The 8476-nt window shown below is 44.7% G+C and overlaps 1 pseudogene; it reads right to left on the bottom strand.

Moving 5' to 3' along the window:
* Nucleotides 1-251: 251 nt before the first annotated feature.
* Nucleotides 252-371, bottom strand: LOC126010312 (uncharacterized; annotated as a pseudogene).
* Nucleotides 372-8476: the final 8105 nt, after the last annotated feature.

The following is an 8476-nucleotide window of genomic DNA, read 5'->3' as shown; positions in this document are numbered from 1 at the left end:
CATGTCTAGGAAAATTTCATGACTTATTCTCTCCTGACTGCTACATAATATTCCATTGTGTATATGTACCACAGTTTCTTTAACCATTTATCTGTTGAAGGGCATTTTCAGTGTTTCCAGAATCTGGCTATTGTAAATAGTACTGCAATGAATATAGGTGTGAAGAAGGGATTTTTGAATTGTATTTTTGTGTTCCTAGGGATATAGGTATAGCTAGATCGTATGGGAGCTCAATTTCCATTGTTTTTTTAAGCCTACAGCACCCCGGTATTCCCAGGCTGTCTCCTGTCCAAGTACTAACCAGGCCTGACCCTGCTTAGCTTCCGAGATCAGACGAGATCGGGCACGTTCAGGGTGGTATGGCCGTAGTCTCAATTTCCAATTTTTGGAGGAATTTCCATATCGCTTTCAGTTCTTTTTATTCAAACTACTATTTCATGGAAATTTAATTTTAATTCAGTCCAAAGTGTAAATTTTTATTTTTGGGTTTTGGGCCATACTAGGTGGCTCTCAGGGGTTATTTAAGCTCTAGGCTCAGAAATTACTCCTTTCAAGTTTGGGGAACTATATGGAATGCTAGGGATCAAACCTGAGTCAGCCATGTGCAAGACAAATGTAATAACACTCTGTACTATCACTCTGGTCCAGACGTAAATTTTTTTTTTTTTTTTTTGGTTTTTGGGCCACACTCTGTGACGCTCAGGGGTTACTCCTGGCTATGCGCTCAGAAGTTGCTCCTGGCTTCTTGGGGGACCATATGGGACGCCGGGGGATCGAACCGCGGTCCGTCCTAGGCTGGCGCAGGCAAGGCAGGCACCTTACCTCCAGCGCCACCGCCCGGCCCCAGATGTAAATTTTTTATGTCTCTCTTTCATATAAGAAAATGAATGCAGGACACAGGATGTAGCTTAATGACAGAGTGTATGCCTTGCATGACTGAAACACTAGGTTTGATCTCTAACACCACAAAAGAAAGCATTAACAATAATGGCAAACACAGTTAATATTCTCTCTCTACCTCATCTGATAATCAAAAGAGAGAGAGAAAGAGAGAGAGAGAGAGAGAGAGAGAGAGAGAGAGAGAGAGAGAGAGAGAGAGAGAGAGAGAGAACTCAAAAGTATGAGCAAGGCCTTATGATCGAGCCCTCTACCATAACTGTCTCTTTACCCTCCCTCACCTTGTGTGCAGTCCTGGTGACCCCAGGCTGCCAGGAGCAAACCCCAAACTTCCAGGCCCACCCTTCAGTGTGGGCCTTCCAGCACTGCTTGGGGAAGCCCTATTAAATTAAAATTTGGGGGGCTGGAGCAGTGGCACAGCAATAGAGCATTTGCGTTGCATGCACAGCTCCCCACACATCCCATATGGTCCCCCAAGCCAGAAGCGATTTCTGAGCGCATAGCCAGGAGTAACCCCTGAGTGTCACCATATGTGGCCAAAAAAAGCAAAAATAATAATAATAGGGCCCGGAGAGATAGCACAGTGGCGTTTGCCTTGCAAGCAGCCGATACAGGACCAAAGATGGTTGGTTCGAATCCCCGTGTCCCATATGGTCCCCCGTGCCTGCCAGGAGCTATTTCGGAGCAGACAGCCAGGAGTACCCTGAGCACCGCCGGGTGTGGCCCAAAAACCAAACAAACAAACAAACAAACAAAAACTAATAATAATTTTTTTAATGAGTAGGAGGGCCCAAAAGATAGTAAAACAGATAAGACACCAGCCCTGCCTGTAGGCGACCTCTGAATCACAACTGGTTCCCTGTAGCACAAGTAAGTTCTGCAGAGAGCTGGGAATAGCCCTTGATACTGCTTCCGGGGCAGGAGAGAGATCACAGCCTCCTACAATAACAACAGCACAAAGTCTATTTTGTTATTGTAAAGACAATATGTTTTTTTTTCTTTTTGGGTTTTTGGGCCATATTTGGTGACGTTCAGGGGTTACTCCTCGCTATGCGCTCAGAAATCGCTCCTGGCTTGGGGGACTCCGAGAATCAACACCAGGTCCATCCTGGGTCAGCCGCATGCAAGGCAAACATCCTACCGCTGTGCCGTCACTCCGACCCCACAATATGTTTCTAATGGAAAAATTTTTAAATATTCTACTAGAGAAAAAAACCATGAAAAACTCTGGCACCTGACAGTGGCCTTGGGAATATCTGGAAACCACACCCTTGGCCTGAGCAACTGGACAATATGTGTCAGAAGCCTAAAACAGATACTAATCCTTTGACCCAACAATTTGTGTTTAGAAATGAATTCCCAGAAAATAATTGGACCTATGCCCAGAGTGTTAAATGAAAGGATGTTCATTAATTGAAAAAATTGGAAAGAGCCTCTATTTTGCTTGGGCTGCTGTAACAAAGCGCCACAAACTAGGTGATAAACAGAAATTTATTTCTCATAATTCTGCTGTGTGTGTGCGTGTGTGTGTGTGTGTGTGTGTGTGTGTGTGTGTGTGCATGTGTGTGTGTATGTGTGTAGGACACACCCAGAGATGTTCAGGGCTTATTCCTGGCTCTATGCTCAGATCACTATTGGCAGTGTTTGGGGGACCATTTATAGTACAGATCAAACCCAGGTTAGCTGTGTGCAAGACAAGAACTTTAACCGCTGCTAGCTCTCAGCCCAAATAGTGCCCATTAAAAATAGTTGTATAGGGCTGGAGAATTAGCACAGTGGTAGGGTGTTTGCCTTGCACACGGACAACTCAGGAGTGACGGTGGTTCGATTCCAGGCATCCCATATGCTCCTCCCAAGCCTGCCAGGAGTGATTTCTGAGCACAAAGTCAAGAGAAAACCCTGGGCTCCGCCAGATGTGACAAGAAAAAAAATGGCTATAAAAGGGCAGGAGTGATATCACAGCGGGGAGAGCATTTACCTTGCACACAGCTAACCCAGGTTCAATCCCTGGTATCCCATATGGCCTCCCTAGCCTGCCAGGAGTAACCCCTGAGCACCACCGGGTGTGGCCCCAAAACAAAATAATGGCTATTTAAAATATTTGACTATATAAAATATTTGACAAGTAATTAATTTCAAGAAGTATATTGGTTCAGGTTGAAAAATAATGTGTATTATGCTTTATTATGTATCATTTATATATTTATTATGTATTATTCTGTCTAAATACACAGGAAAATGGCTCAAGAAGTCAATGGTAACTTTCTTTGGGGGATTACTGCGATGATTTTCTTTCTTTTTGGGGGGGGGGCACAACCAGCAGCGCCCAGGGTTACTCCTGGCTCTGCTCTCAGAAATCGTTCCTGGCAGGCATAGGGGATCATATGGGATGCCAAGATTCGAACCACCATTTGTCCTGACTTGGCTGCTTGCAAGGCAAATGCCCTGCCACTGTGTTATCTCTCTAGCCCGTGGGGTGATTTTCTTCTTTTTTTTTTTTTCTTGGTTTTGCTTAACTACACAGCTTAAACGTTTCCACAGAAGTTTATATCACATTTTTAAAGGATTCCCATTCCCTCACCACACACATACATTCATTCCTCAAAAAGGAAGAAAAGAGGGAAGCATATCCTGTGTTTAAAGCTTGTTTTGAGAAACTTCTCATTTATTCTGTCCCCAGCTATCTTCAATTTTCTGCTTCTCAGGGGCCTTTCAGAGGAGCCTCAGCGTCCTCAGCTGCTTCTCTCTGGCGCTCTGCTGAGGGGCCACGCGTGTAATGTGCCATGAAGGGTCCTCGGTGAGGCCTTTGTTTCTGGATGGAGGTTTGCAAAGGTTCCTCCTTAATCCTGAAACACTGCCGAAGTCTGACACATTATGACGGAATGATTCATCTTGGTTTAAGGCTTCTGATCAGACAGACCCTGAACTCTGCTTTCAAACTCGTGGCGTGGGATCCTCAGAGGAGCAAAGAGCGCCTGTGGTCAGGCCTGATCTCTCATTCCCAGTCCTGGAGGCCAAGTGGAATGGTTCACATCTCAGGACAGAATGTGCTGCAAGTTTTCTTCTGAAGTCTGTCATTTCTGCATCAGTGAAGATAACCACTTTCTCTAATTTCCTTCTCCCTTGCCCCTTTCCCCCTGTTCCCCATTACCTCCACTTTGGGTACTTCATTTGAATAAGAGCAGCCACCTAAAATAAGATATAATAAATTAATATGAGATTGCCTCTGCATATGAGCATTTGTTTTTTGTAAAATATCTGCATGGCATTGAAATTGCTATCTAGTGAACTGAAAGTCAGTCAACTGAACTGGCCAAGTCTTTACATGGAGCAATGATGAGTTTAGCCTATAGTATCCATGTAAGTGGGTAGTAGACAGGGATAATGGAACCTGGAACCCGACTCTTAGAGTAGAGGGGGTATCATTTTATGTTAGGCATGTTGCCAACGTCTCCGACACAGTTTGGGAACTATCCTGAAAGGAGGAATCTTATGATTCCTCTGATTTTATTTTATTTTTTTATTTTTTGGTTTTTGGGCCACACCCGGCATTGCTCAGGGGTTACTCCTGGCTGTCTGCTCAGAAATAGCTCCTGGCAGGCACGGGGGGACCATATGGGACACCGGGATTTGAACCAACTACCTTTGGTCCTGCATTGGCTGCTTGCAAGGCAAACGCTGCTGTGCTATCTCTCCGAGCCCGCTTCCTCTGATTTTAAATCCTCCGATTTAAAAGGCACACTAGCTCTGGAAATGAAATCAGATTCCCAAGACAGAGAACTGTGTTTAGAGAGGGTTCAGGAAAAGTTCAAGGACAAGGACTATGTTTAGAGACAGAAGGCCAGTAAGACCATATGGCAAAGTGGGAGGAAAGGCAGAAGAGCCCAGAGAGTCTTGTAGCATTTTCAGCAGGGTGGGCGTGTGAAGACAGAGATAAGGTACTTGCCCTGGTCCCCTGGGGATATGGTTCCCCTTATAATCCCTGAATTTTGCCAGTAGTGATCCCTGAGCACAGAACCAGGAGTAAATCCTGAGCAACAGTAGATGTGACCCATAAACAAGTATATAATTTAAATGGTCAGCAGTTATGTGAAAAATAATTTCAAGAAAGCATTGATGGGCACACAATAATGTAGGTGTCAGAAGGAACACGCCAAGTAAGTTGAAATGGTTGGGAATTATTAAAAAACCTGATCATGGGACATCTGCCTGTGTGCGCTAGCCTAGGACAGACCACAGTTCGATCGCCTGGCATCCCAGATGGTCCCCAAGCCAGGAGCGATTTCTGAGCACATAGCCAGGCGTAACCCCTGAATGTCACCAGGTGTGGCTGGAAAAGAAAGGAAGGAAGGAAGGAAGGAAGGAAGGAAGGAAGGAAGGAAGGAAGGAAGGAAGGAAGGAAGGAAGGAAGGAAGGAAGGAAGGAAGGAAGGAAGTAAGTAAGAAGGAAAGAAAGAAAGAAAGAAGAAAGAGAGAGAAAGAAAGAAAGAAGAAAGAAAGAAAAAGAAAGAGAGAAAGAAAGAAGAAAGAAAGAAAGAAAGAAAGAAAGAAAGAAAGAAAGAAAGAAAGAAAGAAAGAAAGAAAGAAAGAAAGAAAGAAAGAAAGAAAGAAAGAAAGAAAGAAAGAAAGAAAGAAAGAAAGAAAGAAAGAAAGAAAAAGAAACCTGTTCTCTTGGAAAGTGAGTTTGAAAGCTGTTTGTTTTTGGTTTCGGGTCCTATCTGGTGGTACTCAGGGGTTGCTGCTGGCTCTGTGCTCAGAAATCATACTTGGCAGACTCAGGGAACCATATGGGATGCTGGGGTCGAACCTGGCTTGGCCGTGTGCAAGACAAACTTCTAACTGCTATGTTATCGCTCTGGTCCGTGAAAGCAGTTTTGAATTCATCTATTAGTTCTCAGTAGTGACCCCTGCGAGTGCCAGAGACTGAACCAGGTCAAGCTCTGACCTGTCTGACATGAATGATCTGTCCTACCTATTCCCATAAGCCGCTTCTTGTCTCGATTTGTTAGAAACATTTAGGCTGATTTCCCACCCCCACCCCCGCCCCTTTTCAGAACAGAGGGACAGTCCAGATTCCTGGCACATTGCTTTGATCCAGAATAAGATCTGAGGTCAAGACTGTTTAAATTCATTCCTTACAACCATCTCGGGCGAAACTTCCAAGCGTCTAGCCATTGAGCCTGTGCAGGTGGCTTTTCACTGACCATTCAGCCCTCTGCCTGAGGACGTTTGAGAGCTGATGGGGATGAAGGGATGGAACAGAAACCAGGAAGTCAGCCTCGGAGCAGTCAGGACTTCGTGGGATCTTTGGTCAGACCCGGATGTTATTTGATAAAAGAGTTTTTGTGGATCCTTTGTTTAGGCTGGCAGTGGGGCGTGTGTTCATCCTGGGAGTCCTGGGTAGGCCTAGCACAGAGCAAGTGCTTCATGTCAATGCAGTTGAAATCACAATCACAATTGGTAGCCTATTAACCTCATTAGATGTTTATTTTCTTTCTTTTCATGGGTGTGTGTGGAGATGACTCCAAGGCAGTGCGTAGGAGGTTCAGGGGCCTCAGTGGCAATTCTGGGCTAATTAGGTCAGCTCAAACCCCTGAAAATGTGGCGTTGCTTGGGTTCTGCAGTGCTAGGGGAAACTCAGACCCTCTTGGAAGTGCTCTGGGGTCCACACCTGCTGTTCTTTGGGGACACCTGCTGATTTTCAGGGGAATTTGATCTGGTAATTGAACCCAGGTTGCCCTAACTTCTGTACCATGTCCCACTAGATAGACTTATTTTCTTTTCAATGAGATAAAATTATGTTTGTGCTTTGAAGTTTGGATCCTGCTCTAATATGAGCCTCTGAGTCTCACACCCCAGAGGGAAAAGTGACCCCAAGAATCAGTTGTTTGGCTTAGCAGACATGAGAACTCAGGAGCAGAGATGGTGCATGACCCTAGTCAGAGCTTCGAGTAACGGGGGAAACCCGGCTCCCAGGCTCCAAACTTGTGACTAACTACTCCTCACCCTAAGAAAGCTTTCTGCTTGGCTTTTGTTGTTTGTCTGTCTGTCTGTTGTTTTTGTTGTTTGTTTGTTTTCAGGTCACACTTTACAGTGCTCAGGGTTCCTTGTCCTGGTTTCTGTGCTTAGGTATTCCTCTGGGATGATGGGGATTGAATTTAGCTCAGCCCTTGGAAGGCAAGAGCCCTGCCCTCTGCATTATCTGTCCAGCTCCAGATTTCTGCTTTGCATTATTGTTTGCTTCCCTTTCTCTTCACATGCTTTATTATTATGAAAAACAACAAACTTTTCAATAAAAAATGGGAACACTTTTATTTTAGAAAAGGAGGTACTGTTGTTTTGGTGAGGGTGGAAGCATCTGACCCTTATTCTTCTAGAAGGTTCTAAGTTTATTCATGTTGAATGTAAAATGAGTGTCTCCCAGGCTGCAAAAACAAATCTTCCTGTATTGCTAAGTGGTCTTCTCCAGCCAGGAGACCTAAGCACTCAACCCTGTGTTACCACTTCTGTGGCCTTGAGAAACTGCTCTTCTCTGGAACTCAGTTCTTCCTTCTCAAAATAAAGAACCAGCTTCCAGGGACTCTAAAATCCTGTGACTCTATCTCTTCCCATGTCTGATCTTGAAGATCAAATTTTCTTCAACCTTTCCAGTAAAAGCCACCCCTGAGCTCTGTGGCACTGGATCCATCTTGCCTTTTGGTGTTTCTGTTTATGGGCCTACTCTGTTCTGTTTCATGTAACTGGTATGAGTCAGTGTTCACTTCAATGGGTTCAGTTCTTTCTTTCTTCATTCTCCCAAAGAAGCACTTGACATGTGGCTTAAAATCTGTGATTCAGTTCTTCTGGATATTATTTCAGGGGTTCCTTTAGATAGTTCTAGGCCTCCTCCTCTCTGCAGCTCGCTCTCATGCAGTTGGATGCTATCCACAGATTCCATCTTCCTTTGTTTCTTGTGAAACTGGGAGAGAGGTCGAGAAGGCTCCCTAGGATCAGGAAGGTGTCTTTCTGGAGAACATTTTCTGTGGAGCAGGAGGGAGAGTGGCCAGGTTTTACAGACAGAAGAGAGTGGCCACTTGATTCCTCTCTGAAGGGTGAACTTATTGGCTTTGTGTTGAGTTAGCAAAGTACCCTCAACATGCCTCGGCAGACTTGCCCCTGCCCTCTGACGCTTACCTGCCTCCACACCCAGCAGTGGAGAATCAAGAGATCAGTTTTCTGGCCACCGTTGAAAGGCTGCCCTGTTTGTCAGAGGCAAGTGGCTTGTCTGATTATGAAAATTATGTATGTGCAAAGTAGCAGAACACAGCCCTGTGGGACCTGCACTTAGCGGAGCCAACGCTCAGTGTTGCGTTACTATTTGCGTTTAATAAATTTTTCTCTGATGCGTTGATACTTTCACACCATCAATCACTCAACAAACATTGATGAAACACTTGCCTTAAGCATGAGGGAAGATTAAAAAGGAGGAGAAGCCACGGTATCTGGCCTTGAGGACTAAAAAAAAAATAGCTGAGAGAAGGCTTAAGAAAGCATGAAAATACTCAGTACTAAGTACTATACAAACAAATACAAATGAGCAT

The sequence above is a fragment of the Suncus etruscus genome, chromosome 5 (genome assembly GCF_024139225.1).
Source record: "Suncus etruscus isolate mSunEtr1 chromosome 5, mSunEtr1.pri.cur, whole genome shotgun sequence".
NCBI classification, from domain to species: domain Eukaryota; kingdom Metazoa; phylum Chordata; class Mammalia; order Eulipotyphla; family Soricidae; genus Suncus; species Suncus etruscus.
Note: the sequence above shows the minus strand (reverse complement) of the source record. Positions and strands in the feature narration are given on the sequence as shown.